Consider the following 13,090-nt stretch of genomic DNA (forward strand, 5'->3'; position numbering starts at 1 on the left):
TAAGAAGGTCCCCCTAGAAATTCAGGCCCCAGGGAAATTCCCCAGGAGAGCATTAGGAGGTAGATTTCACAGAAATTAAGCCACCGGCATCAGAGTACAAGTACCTGCTAGCTCTCATAGATACCTTCTCGGGTTGGGTTAAAGCATACCCCACTAGGACAGAAACTACCTCTATAGTTGCTAGATTATACCTAGATTCGGGCTGCCAGTAGTCATAGGATCAGATAACAGCCCCGCCTTTGTAGCCAAGATATCTCAAAATATAGCTCAAGCCTTAGGACAGGCATGCGCGAGACTCAAAAAAAAGAATTTAACTAAATTTACCTTAGAAACCGGTGAAAACTGGACCAACCTCCTGCCCTTCACCCTCTTATGGGCCAGGTGTACCCCCTACCGGTAGGGGTTTCCCCCTTTTAGAGATCAAATATGATAGACCTCCCCCTGCCGCTTCCTTTCCAGGGTCAGGAAGAAACTGAAAGCTGGAATTCATAACCATTCCCTTACTCAAGTCCTTACAGGCTCTGCAGTATACCCAGAGAGCCACCCATAAGCTTGTTTGTGATGCTCTGCCAGTGCCCACTGCGGACCCTGTACATCCCTTCCAGCCCAAGGACTCGGTATGGGTAAAGAAGGTCACTGCCCAAGGACTCACCCCAACCTGGAAGGGATGCTACACTGTTATTCTGAGCACGCCCACGGCTGTTGAAGTAAATGGCGTCCAGACCTGGCTACACCACTCCCAGCTCCTGCACCAGGAAACGGCCTGGATCCTGGCAACCAGCGGCCTCACCCGTGAGATCCCTAGCCTGGGCTCCACGCAGGCCAGGAGGAATCTCGACACCTGCAGGAGAGGAACTGGAATTCGCTGTGGACAGTACTGTTGGGGATTGTAGTACTAAAGGCCTTGGCCAGAAGTAAGAGACAAAGTAGAAATGCAAACCGTCTCATGATTGAGCCGGGTGTCCCAAGACAAGGGGGGAATGAAAGGGCAGAGCAGGACAGCACAAAATGTACTGTACCCTCCATCCTGTGTAACTATGTATCAGACTCCTTTTTCTTAGAAAACCGCGAGAATGTAACAATTGCATGAACCTGCCAATAGGAATGTAGAGAAGTAGATTCAGTCCAAATTAGGCAATCTCTGTAACCCACGTCACTTCCCTAAGCCCACCCAAATGTCCAACCCTTTATAATTCATCACTCCCCCGGGGTTCGCTCTCTGGCCCCACTGCTGCGTCAGGAGGAGGCTGGGAGCCAAACCCGGGTTTGAATAAAGACTCTTTGCTTTTGCATCGGAGAAAAGGCTCCCTAGTGGTTGATTATTGGGGACCCTGAACTCTGGGCATAACACTTCCTCGATGCTATGGCTGTCTCCACCCTGGTGATGACACACCTGGTGTCCCTTTTCTCTTTGGCAGCCAGGAAGCTCAGAGCCACACTTGCAAAGCAAGCATTACCACCTTGTTTATGCCTTGAGTGCTTTCATTCTTCTCATCAAATCGACATTTGTCCTCATCTTATTATTTATATTGTTCTAATTTATTAAGTCTATTTCTTATCAGCCATCTTTTTCTTTCGTGTGTGTGTGTGTGTGTGTGTGTGTGTGTAACCAAGCCCTGGCAAGAATCAATAAACGCACGACTGCCTGACGGTCGCTTCTGATACTCCCCCAGGCATGCTTGCTACATCCCCCACCACAGCTCTGCACCCTGTGAGTCCACTCAGGCCCCTTCCAAGCAGCGGGAAACACCCTTGCGTCCTGACAAGCCTGGTGGGCATGAGGGGACGACGAATGAGAAGCCATCCTGACCGGCCACCGGTGTCACCGTAGAACCTGCTGCCAGGGGACGTCCTGGGCCTTCTCCTGGAGCCTTGGAGGGGCCGGAGTCCCCGAGAACATGACAATGTAATCTCGGCGATGTTTTATTTATGGGGAGGGGAGGCACCGGGAGGGGGTGTTAACAAACAGAGATGATTGCTTCTGAGCCACTCTCCCTTCCTGAGGTAATTAGCACAAGGAATGCTCCAGTGGGGTGGGGGCGGGGCGCGGAGGGCAGACCTCGTGCACAGGAAGCTGATCTGCAGCACACCCAGGCCTCACGGATCCGGAGCCACGCCGACCTGCTTTATCTATGGCTAAAAGTGCGTCATTAAAAGGCACTGGCAAACGTTATTCTAACTTTTTTTTTTTTTTAAATCCATCTAACGTTAAGAAAACGGCGGCGTATTAACACGTCAGGGGCAGAGATGTGTGGATTTGCAGCTGTTAGCAGAGTGGGCCGGGGGCTCCCTGGGCATCGCCAGCGGCATAAATTAAACATATTGACGGCAACCCAAATAGCATTCACAATCAGCTCCATGTTGCAACGCGTTATGCAGGCCGTTTGCTTTTTAAAAAATTAAAATATGAATCAAACCCGGATGACAAAGAAGTTCTACTTCTGGGGGGAAATCAAATACATCACGGAAAGGTCACACAATTCATAGGCAAATTGCTGTTGGAATTTATTACTTGTTTGCAACACAAACTGTTGATCATCGGTAACTGCTAAATGCTTGGGCACCTCTGACTAAATAAATAGATGGCTACAGAACGCGCTCTGCGTCCGTGCGGGGGGAGGAGGATATGAAAAAGCACCTGGAAAGCTAGCACCCGGCTGAGGGGGAGGGAAGATGAGGGCTGCTGGGCGGGCGGGGAAGGGCCAGCAGCGCAGGATCCAACGGGAAAGACGAGGAACAGGAAGTAGACATCAGTCATACAAAACAACAAAACAATTTCACAAGAAGCAGGTGCATCCCTGCTTCTTGGGAAAACCGGAGCCGGGGCAGGAGGGGACCTTGACTAGGTCCCCAGGGTCCGGATGGGAGGGGCAGCATGAGGAAAGCAAGATGTCAGGAAGGGCTCGCCGTGTCCCGGGGGCCGGGGCCGTCATCTGAGGGCCGCGTTGGGGAAGATGAGGCGGGCGGGGGCTCCCCATCGTTCACTTGGTTCTGTATGTGATGCATCCATCCCTTTCGGACGTATGTCCAGGCCTGCAGGCTCTCGGGAGTCTCTCCTCGTGCGTCGCCTCAGTGACCCCCAGGCGCGCTGTGGGGAGCCAGTCCACCCCGCTTGCAGAGAGAGGAACAGACTGAGAAGGGACAGGACTGTCCAGAGAGAGGGTGGACTCAGAGCCAGAGGCTGGAGCTGGCGTGGACACACTGGAGTCAGACGGATTTGACACCAGAATCATTGCACACACCTGAGGCATCCTGCACGTGGCCCAGGAAACCCCTGCATCATGGCCCAGGAAACCCCTGCATCATGGCCCAGGGAACCCCTGCATCATGGCCCAGGGAACCCCTGCATCATGGCCCAGGGAACCCCTTCATCATGGCCCAGGGAACCCCTGCATCATGGCCCAGGAAACCCCTGCATCATGGCCCAGGGAACCCCTGCATCATGGCCCGGGGAACCCCTGCATCATGGCCCGGGGAACCCCTGCATCATGGCCCAGGGAACCCCTGCATCATGGCCCAGGGAACCCCTGCATCATGGCCCAGGGAACCCCTGCATCGGCTCTCTCAGAATTTGTATATGAAAAGCATATTCCAGGCCCCGCCTCAGACCTGCTGACTCAGACTCTCTGAGCCTGTGACCAGGAACGTACTTAAGAAGCTGACAGACGCGTCCTCTCCGAGCGTGTGGCACCACCAGACTGAAAGGTCTTCGGGAGCCTGTGGGCCTGTCTCCCGAGGCAACACGCATCTGGACGGGGTCACCGCTCCCGCGAGTCCTCAGAATGACCCAGGGTGGGTGCTGGACAGGAAGAAGCAGTATCTTCGCCCAGAGAGGTGCTCACAGCGGCTCAGGGTGTACAGCACCGGGGGGAGAAGGGGGATTGGCGAGGAGGGGGAGGCACAGAGGCAGGAAGAAAGAGACAGAGAAAGTGACCAGAGAGAGAGAGGCCAGGGAGACTCCGACAGACAGACAGTGAAAGTGGAGGGACAGACAGGAGGGAGCAGGAGAGGGAGGTTAGAAAACAGAGGGAGACCATGGGGCGTGAGTCACTCCCATCTGCCAAGCCTCCCAACCCCTCCTGCGAGTGAGGGGCAGACCAGGCCGGATCAGCACCCCACCTCCGGCGCTGGCCCCCTCCCCACATGTCAGCCACCCCCTGCCCAGCTGCCAGGCGCTCAGGGCTGTGCCAAGTGGGTGTCTCTGTGACTGTGCCAGGCGAGACTCCCCCAGGCGCACACATGGTGGGGGGGCGGGATGGAGGGAGCCTTGGCTGAGTCCAACCCCAATGTGGCAAGGCAAGTGACAGGCTGCTGAGTCCTCTGTGTAGTGAGGGGCGTGGGGGTGGGAGGCAGGGAGCAAAGAGGCTTGTGGGAGTGGGGGAGGGGGGAATTAGCTAGGAACTTGGGAGCTCAGAGGAAAAGGAAAGAAAAGCAATGGAGTTTTGTTGGGCAACCTCCATGTTCCAGGTGCCGGGTCTACCTCTTCCTGTCTGATCCTCGAAACAGCTCTGCGAGTTACAGAGAGTCTCCAGAATTGCAGATGAGGAGACCGAGGCTGAGAAAGTACAGAAGTCAAGCACTTAGCTGGTAAGAGGCAGAGCTGAGATCCTGCTCAGCTGCAAGGGTGTCCAGTTCTAAATTCCGTATTCTTTTCACTGCACTGAAGTTTTCGAGTCCATCAGAAGACAGAGAACAATACACAGCCTTTTAAACAGTGCCGTGTGGCGCCACCAGAGCCATCACAGGGCCATGGCTGACCATCGACAGGGAGGTGCAGACACCGCGGGAGAATGGAGGGGAGCAGAGAAGCGTGGGCAGAGTCCTGGGATGACTTGATGGGATGGAGGGAGGTATCTCTTTATTTAATTCTCTGCCCTACCATCTTCTAAAAGGTATTGCAGGGGGCTTGCAGTAAGATCATATATACGATCCGACTGTCAAAATAGAAAATCAAAAATAGTACAGAAGGAGAGATGCTTTTATAAAATCTCAAACTAATAGGGATGCTGTGATGGAACATTAAATTTAACACTGAGCTTCCTGGCAGTTGTGGCAAAAAGGGAAATGCAACAAGTTACATGATTACATGGTTCAAATACAAGATGAGACTTAACAACTTATCAGGAGAGACATTTCTTTCCCAATGCTAAGTCCTAGAAGTCATGGATAAGACTGCCAGATGAAAAATACCAAACACTTGTTATCTTATCTTGCTATACTCACACGCATGTAACTATACATATAAAGCATATGTGTGTACATAACAATATAGTTTAGTTGTGTAGTATATAGAGAACTATATAACTATGCAACTATAGTTATATGTGTAACTAGTTGGTATAGTTATATATTTATATAGTATGTAGTTATATAGCATATACTCATATGGTATATAGTTATATATATTATCCATGTATGAGTGTGTCTAAACTCAAAAGAAAGGGAATCCCTGAAAGCAAGAGAAATGGAAGCCAGAGAGGTGAGACCTGATTCCACAGCTCATGGGTTTCAGACCCACAAATGAAACTAGGAACCAGAGTTCTGGCATCAGTCCATGTGAGGCTGGGCAGCTGGAATGGGCCCCTTGCATAAAACTGGGATTTTCAAGAGCTGCAACCATCAACAAAAACAGGACAAGGAACACTACACCTGCTAGGCAGCAATGAAGAAGCGTGGCCTGCCTGGGACCACACAGGGGTGGGATCCAGGTCTACACTCCCTTTCTAGGACAACTGAAGGCCCTAGACTCCCGCAGAAGCAGCCAGGAAATGCTCTGAAGGACATTTTTATCGCCATCACTAATCAGACCCATCCAGATGGGGAAACCCACAAGGATGAGCTCACTATCTGAAATCACAAACCACCAAAGAGCCAGATCCATGATAGTCCTTCAAACAGGAGAGAACTTGGAATGATGGAATGAGCTGAACAAGGCTATAGAACTGCGGGGCTCAGAGGGTACACACAACACCACGTGTGTCAGACAACACAGGGAAAACATCTTTCACACGTTTTCTGCTGGATTCATCAGCCATGGTTGAGAGAATGACTAGGTTGACAAAGATTCTTTTGGTCGCCAGCCCTAGAAATGACCATGGATGGCAAATGATAACATATTACAGTGAACCTTGTGCTAAGTGTCTCTCTAGTGCAGCCTTGTGATGTTCTACCTGGAATTAAGGTGAGACAACTGGATGGCCCCATGGGCAATCCTTGCTGATAAGCATGATCAAACTCCGGGGAGAGCCTGACTTTAAGCCCAGTTAGAGTTGCTCGGAGTCTTCTGAGGGGTTGGTTCACCGAATACAGAGACACATTCACAAGTAGCAATGAAGTGAGTCCTTGTCACGACGCGATGAGGTAGTGTCTTAGTCAGCTTGGTTGCCATAACAAAATGCTATAGATTGTGGGCCTTGAACAACAGAAATTTATTTTCCCACAATTATAGAGGCTGAAATCCAAGGTCAAGGTGCCAGTAAGGTGGGTGTTATTCTGAGTTCCCTTCACTTGGCTTGTAGGCAGCCACTATCTCACTGTGTACTCACATGACCTTGTCTTTGTGCATTCAAGGGGGTGGGTGGGAGAGAGCAAGCTCTCTGGAGCCTCTTCTTACAAGACACTAATCTCATCATGAGAGCTCCACCCTCATGACCTCACATAACCCTGATTACTGCTAAAGGCCTCAACTCCAAATACCATCACACCAGGTGGTGGGGGGTGAGGGGGAGCTTCCACATATAAATGTGGGGAGACACAAACATTCAATCTACATCAGGTCATCACTATTATTATCACCACTTTTACAGATGAGGAAACTGAGGCACAACCAGGTTAAGTGATCGGGCTGAGATCCCACAGCTCATAAGCAGCAGAGCTAAGCTGTAAACTCAGGCAGCTAGCACCCTGAGTGCAGGCTGTTAGTAGCTACACTGTGCCATTGCGTTGCAGGGATTTATCTCTGAATTCTCTTGACAACCTGGAGAGATAGGTATTATCAGCATTTAACTAGTAGGCATCTCTAGCTTCCCATGCCAGAGAGAACCCCGAACCCTTTCCCACCTACCCCACCACCCTCATTCATCTCTAGTCTTCCCCTAGGATAGTGGTGGGCAAACTTCGGCTCGCAAGCCACATGCGGCTCGAGAGCCTCGGTTTGCCACTCTGTTGACTAATGAGTTTGCCGACCACTGACCTAGATTCTCGATTCCAATAATTACAGGCTGTTGTTGTTCCTTGTAATTAAGCCCCTATCCCAGTGGTCTGCAAGCTCATTAGTCAACAGAGCGGCAAACCGCGGCTCTTGAGCCGCATGTGGCTAGCAAGCCACAGTTTGCCGACCACTGCCCTAGGAAGATACATGGATGGATGGATGGATGGATGGATGGATGGATGGATGGATGGATGGATGGATAAATGGATGGATAAATGGATGGATGGATGGATGGATGGATGGATGGATGGATGGATGGATGGATGGATAAATGGATGGATGGATGGATGGATGGATGGATGGATGGATGGATGGATGGATGGATGGATAAATGGATGGATGGATGGATGGATGGATGGATGGATGGATGGATGGATGGATGAATGGATGGATGGATGGATGGATGGATGGATGGATGGATGGATGGATGGATGGATGAATGGATGGATGGATGGATGGATGGATGGATGGATGGATGGATGGATAAATGGATGGATAAATGGATGGATAAATGGATGGATAAATGGATGGATGGATGGATGGATGGATGGATGGATGGATGGATGGATGGATGGATAAATGGATGGATGGATAGATGGATGGATGGATGGATGGATGGATGGATGGATGGATGGATGGATGAATGGATGGATGGATGGATGGATGGATGGATGGATGGATGGATGGATGGATGGATAAATGGATGGATGGATGGATGGATGGATGGATGGATATGCTATACGTTAGGGTTTGGGAGAGAATCCTATTTTAGGTGGGATGGTACTAGAGTCCCAGCCAACTCTAGGATTCTGCTTCTCCACTGCGTTTCTCCAACACCCAAGCATTTTCCCATGTCAGACCTTCTGCAAGACATGCCATTTCTTCCTTGCCTGCCCTCATCTTCCCAGTGACTCTTTACTCATCTTTCAGGGAGCAGCAAAATTTCCCTAACCAGCCCTCTGCCCAGCTGACTAGCTGCTCCATCTTCCAGAATCCTCTCACTGCCCACATTAGCCCATCCCACAGTCTTTTTCTCGGCATGCATTTCTCTGACTGAGCAAGGACCTGCTTGGAGCAAAGCCCAGGCCCAAGACTTCCCTGTGTGCCCGGCCCTGGCAGCCAGCTCAGCCTTCGCTCTGGGAATGACATAGGCTCTGAGCTCCCCCTGTTCTGACAGCTTTAGAGCACCCGGAATGGTCTGTAGCTAGAATCCTATGAAATTGTTTTTGAAGGCTGTACAGTGCGGGCAATTAACGAAGGCTTCGCCTGCACACCAGGAAGGCAGAATTTTCATCCTCCCTGGTTTGAAAGTTACATGAGTTTCATTATACATTTCATCACATTAACATTTAAAAAGTTCTGTTCATCTAGTTTCCTCTCCTGGGCAGAAGGGGAATGTTTTCCAGCTTTAATTGCTGAACTTAGCGCTCATGAGTGAGGGGCTCAGCCGCCTGCTCTGATGCCCCAGCCCAGGCTGGTGCTGTTGGGAGAAGGTGGACACCCTGTGACTTGCCAAGTGGCTGAAGACTTCCAAGTGACAGCCATCAAGAACAGGGAGGTTTCTGTTCGAGAACCCATGCTCACCCCCATTTTTGTAATCCGAATAGGGAACATTTCTGACACCAACATCCCCGTCAAATTCGGTTACTGTTTTCCCACGGGGCCCTCTCCCCAGGGTCCAACTATGTGAAGGCAGATTGAGTCCTTTCAGATCGCCTTCACTCTTCATTACACAGATGGGGAAACTGAGGCCCCGACGCGGGAAAGGACTGACCTGAGGTCACAGAGTCACTGACGGGATTGTGGTGAGAACTGTATCGAGCCTCTCCATTGACCACACGTGTAACCTCCGACCTTGGCCTTCTCAGAACAGCGGGAAGGGGCGGGCTGTGAGGGTGAATGGCGGGCATTCACTAGTGTTAGCACTCTCAGCCCAAGCAATTTTGGGTACTCCATCTAGATGTTTGCTCCCCAACCCAAAGGTGGAGAGTCTTCCCCAAAGGAGCACATCCCCGTGTTTGCCAATCAGAAAGCAACAGGGCATTTCAATTCTGCTATTTGCACAAAGGCTCAGAGACCTGCATGTGAAAGCCATCGAGGGAAAGACTTGGAGCCCAGGACCCGTGGAAATGAAGGGAATTCCTCCCTGGGAACTCTCATTCCCTCAGCCCCCGGGAAGCAGGGCAGGCCTTCCCCTGAGTGGCACCAAGTCCATTTCGGCACTGGAGTTCAAATCACCCTTCTGTCCCTCCAGTGGTTGGACATGGCCTTGGACAAATGGGGCCTTGTTTGGGGTGAAGACAGGACACAGAGGGACACGCTGCCCTGGTTTCTCAAACCGTCTTAGCACGCGTGGCTTGGTATTTGCATGTTTCTTGCAAAGTCTCCTTGCCAAGATTCTTGGGCCGCCTAGCTTGGCACCTGGTCCATGGCTGGTGCCCTGTGAATCTGCACAAAGTGACTTGCGTGGACTGTTCTCTGTGCCTTGAAGAGCAGGAAACCCAAGAAGAGTGGCCAAGAACGCAGTGGATCTTTGATCCCTTTGCACTCGGGGGGTCGGAGGGTGGGAGGGGGTGTTCTCCCATGCACAGGAGGAAGCCAAAGGTACCTTTGTGCCCAAGCGGCCGAAACCTAGCAGAGCAGTGCCTTCTCCCGTCTCCATCCTGTCAGCCCCCAGGACCGGACCAGGGAGAACCAAGTTAAAGGCTATTTCCTTCTGAAAGACCCTCTGGATCAGTGAGATTATCCCTAGAGAGTGTCCTCAAATCTGGTGACATCTGGACCATGGAATGGCAGGCAGTCCTCCTATGTGACTTGTTAAAACTCATGATGATAGAGATGCTAGGCCAACGTCCTTGCTTCACCGACGGGAAACCCAAGGGGACCTGAGTAAGGGCACAGGACCATTCAGGGCCTCTATGTCCTTCATTCCTGACACCTCGACCCCTCGCCCGATGGCTCTCACCGGCTGTTCCGGCAATGTTGGCTGAATTAAGCTGGACCCGAGACTTGTCCTTCTCAGTGGTTTCTTCTAAATCCCCTCTTCTCAAGCCTGGCTGTGTATGAGAATCACCTGGGTCACTTCCAAAAATACTGATGCCCTAACCCTAAGCCTAACCAGGATCCCACCTCCAGAGCCTCCAGTGGAAACTGGGCTGGGCTGAGGCCTGGCGCTAAGATGTCTAAAAGCTCCCGGGAGGTTCCAGCGAGCAGCCGGGACCCAGGACCACTGTCCACACGCCGGTTCCCGGTTAAAGGAAGAGGACCATCACCTCTGGAGCCATCATTCCCTGTCTTCCCGGACCCAGGGGGGAGGGCTTGGGTCGGGAGGAAAGTGGAGAAAGACCTTCAGTTCGCCCTTGGGAATCAGCTGTCCATCCCCCACCTTGAAAAGACACAGCCAAGGACAAGGTTTGGAGATCAAGTTAAATGTCCAATTTATTTTTTATAACTTGAAACCAGAACAAACTTGGTTTTTGAACAAGCGTACAAATGAAATGGCAGACACATGCTGAACTCAACATCGTGACATTAAGGGGGGAAAAGAGGCCCAAAATCTTGTACAGAGAATCAAAGGAACAATAAATAGTTTACTAAGCCATATTGAAATGACCTCCTGTCATCTCAACATTTTCTCCATAATTAAAAAAAAAAAAAAGTGCCCGTTTCTTAAACAGGGCACCCATACCAAGCAATAAATAGTTCAAACTTGTAGCAAAAGACAGAACCTCCAGTAAACAACAAAAGCTCATACAATAAGTAATAGAAAAAGGCAATAAAAATAGTTCGCCTCGCCAATACAAATGCAAACTGAAATCAATGGAACTTGGCTTTGAGGGGGCGGGGGGGGGGGGGGGGGGGTACAAAGAGCACCAAAATCACGAGGTCGCCTGGGTTCGACACCACGTCGCCCGGCCGCCCTGAGCCGGGAAGAAAGGCCGACTTCCTTTCCCTCTCGCCCTCTCCTCACGGTTCAGCCTCCCCCTCTCCCCACGACAGACCCTCTAATGGCAAGTGGCAGGTTCCTATTCGGGGCAGCGTGGAACCACGCCCTGGCAGTGTGGAAACCAGCCTGCGGTGGGCTGGGTCGCCCAGGCCGGGGCCTCTCCCACCCGGTCATCTCCTGCAGAGTTGGCTTTCGGAACATGGAAGAAGCAAAATGCTCTTTTTTTTTTTTTTCTGCCGTCGGTGGACGGAGGACACAATCTTTGTGCTTTGGGATGGCTTAGTCCTGGCTTCTGGTGACTGGGTGTGAGCTGGGGAGAGCCGGCTACGTTTCTCACTACGGGAGGGTCGCCTGGGAGGCTCCCAGGGCCGCCCACGGGGCTCGGGGTCAAGCAGGTAGGAAGCTGACCCCTCAGCTTTACCGCCCATTCCCTTCCCCTCTCCTCCCCGGGGCCAAGGTAAGTCGCAAGGAGGAGAGAGAATTTAAGCAGAGAAGCTCCCAGAAGAGAAAAAAATCTCTGCATTTGGTAAAGAATTGCCCCAAAGGATGCTTAGTTATACTTTCATAACCTGAAATAATGGTTTCTTACAGTTCCTGAAATAAAAAATGGCTTCCTGATATATGTATTTTTTTAAATGTATTATTCCCTCATCCAAAAATCTACCACTTTATCATCTTAAAGCTACTTGGCTTTACAGAGAGAGAGAGAGAGAGAGAGAGAGAGAGAGAGAGAGAGAGAGGAGGGAAGGGACAGAGAGGGAGAAAGAAAAATAAATTAAATGGAAATGAAAACAAATAAAGGACCAACCGCGGTGGAGGATGGAGAAGACAATGGGGAGGGAGAGGTGGGGAAGGCACCGGCCCATCCCAGGCCCTAGGCGTTCGGAAACGGAGGGCATGTAGCTTCCGGACAGAGAAGCAGCAGAGCAGACAAGGACAACAGGCCAAGCCCCTCCTGGAATGCGGGGTCCTGCCTGCCAGGGGCTCCCTCCTGAAATCCCACTGGCGCTGGTCTCTACAGCGGGTCAGGGCACCTGTGCGCAGCTGATGGGCCAGCTCCTTTGCAGACGCTTTCTGCGTAAGGTTCTGTCAGGGACTAGAGGAAGGTCAGTTTGCATTTCTTTCTGCTCTCCGGGGCGGGAGACGTGGTGGTGGTGATGGCCACGGCGGGGACCCTGGAGACGGAAGATGCTCACTCGCTCTCTCTACACTGACCCCTACAGGTGGCCTCTTAGAGAAAGGGAGGACGCTGGGAACCCTTTACAAAAGCTGGTTTCTCCACTCAACAGGAATAATGGATTGCCCGTGGGTCTGCTGGGGCCGCACCAAGGGGCCTGGGTGCAAGGGCCAGGCGTTCGGAGGGAGGCCTGGCTCCAGCACGTCTCTGTGTGGGCCGATCCCGTCAAAAACACACACAGCTCAAATGATTGTGAACCAAAGCATCTCACGACTTCCTGTTGCTTCTTTCCCTCCAAGGTTGTCAAACAACCCTTTTTCTCCTGTACAATAGGACTGAACATACAAATTTTTTTTTGCAATATTTTATCCTGCCAAATTAAAAAAATATATTATGGCAGCCTGTTTTTGTTTTTTTTCTTTTTATTTCCAAATTCACTAACAAAAAGGTACATTAAATCCCTTTAAAAGGACAAGCTTACAGTTAAAAAATTACAAGCTCCAGTAAAAATACAGCAAGTGCCTACATCATATTAACCGACCAATATATCCATTCCAGAGGGAGGTGGGAAGAGAAAAATAAGTACAGGTCAGAAATGATTTTTTTTTTCTGCAAAGCAATAACAATATTAAGCACTTTTTTTTCTACATACTTTTTCTACATGGTGTAGCAATCCCCTTTTAATCCCCAAATACAAGTTTCTATACATTTTTCTGAAATAAAAATTCAACACCCAAGGCAGAAAAAAATTTACTAA

This window comes from Eptesicus fuscus, chromosome 5 (genome assembly GCF_027574615.1).
Source record: "Eptesicus fuscus isolate TK198812 chromosome 5, DD_ASM_mEF_20220401, whole genome shotgun sequence".
Lineage (NCBI taxonomy): Eukaryota > Metazoa > Chordata > Mammalia > Chiroptera > Vespertilionidae > Eptesicus > Eptesicus fuscus.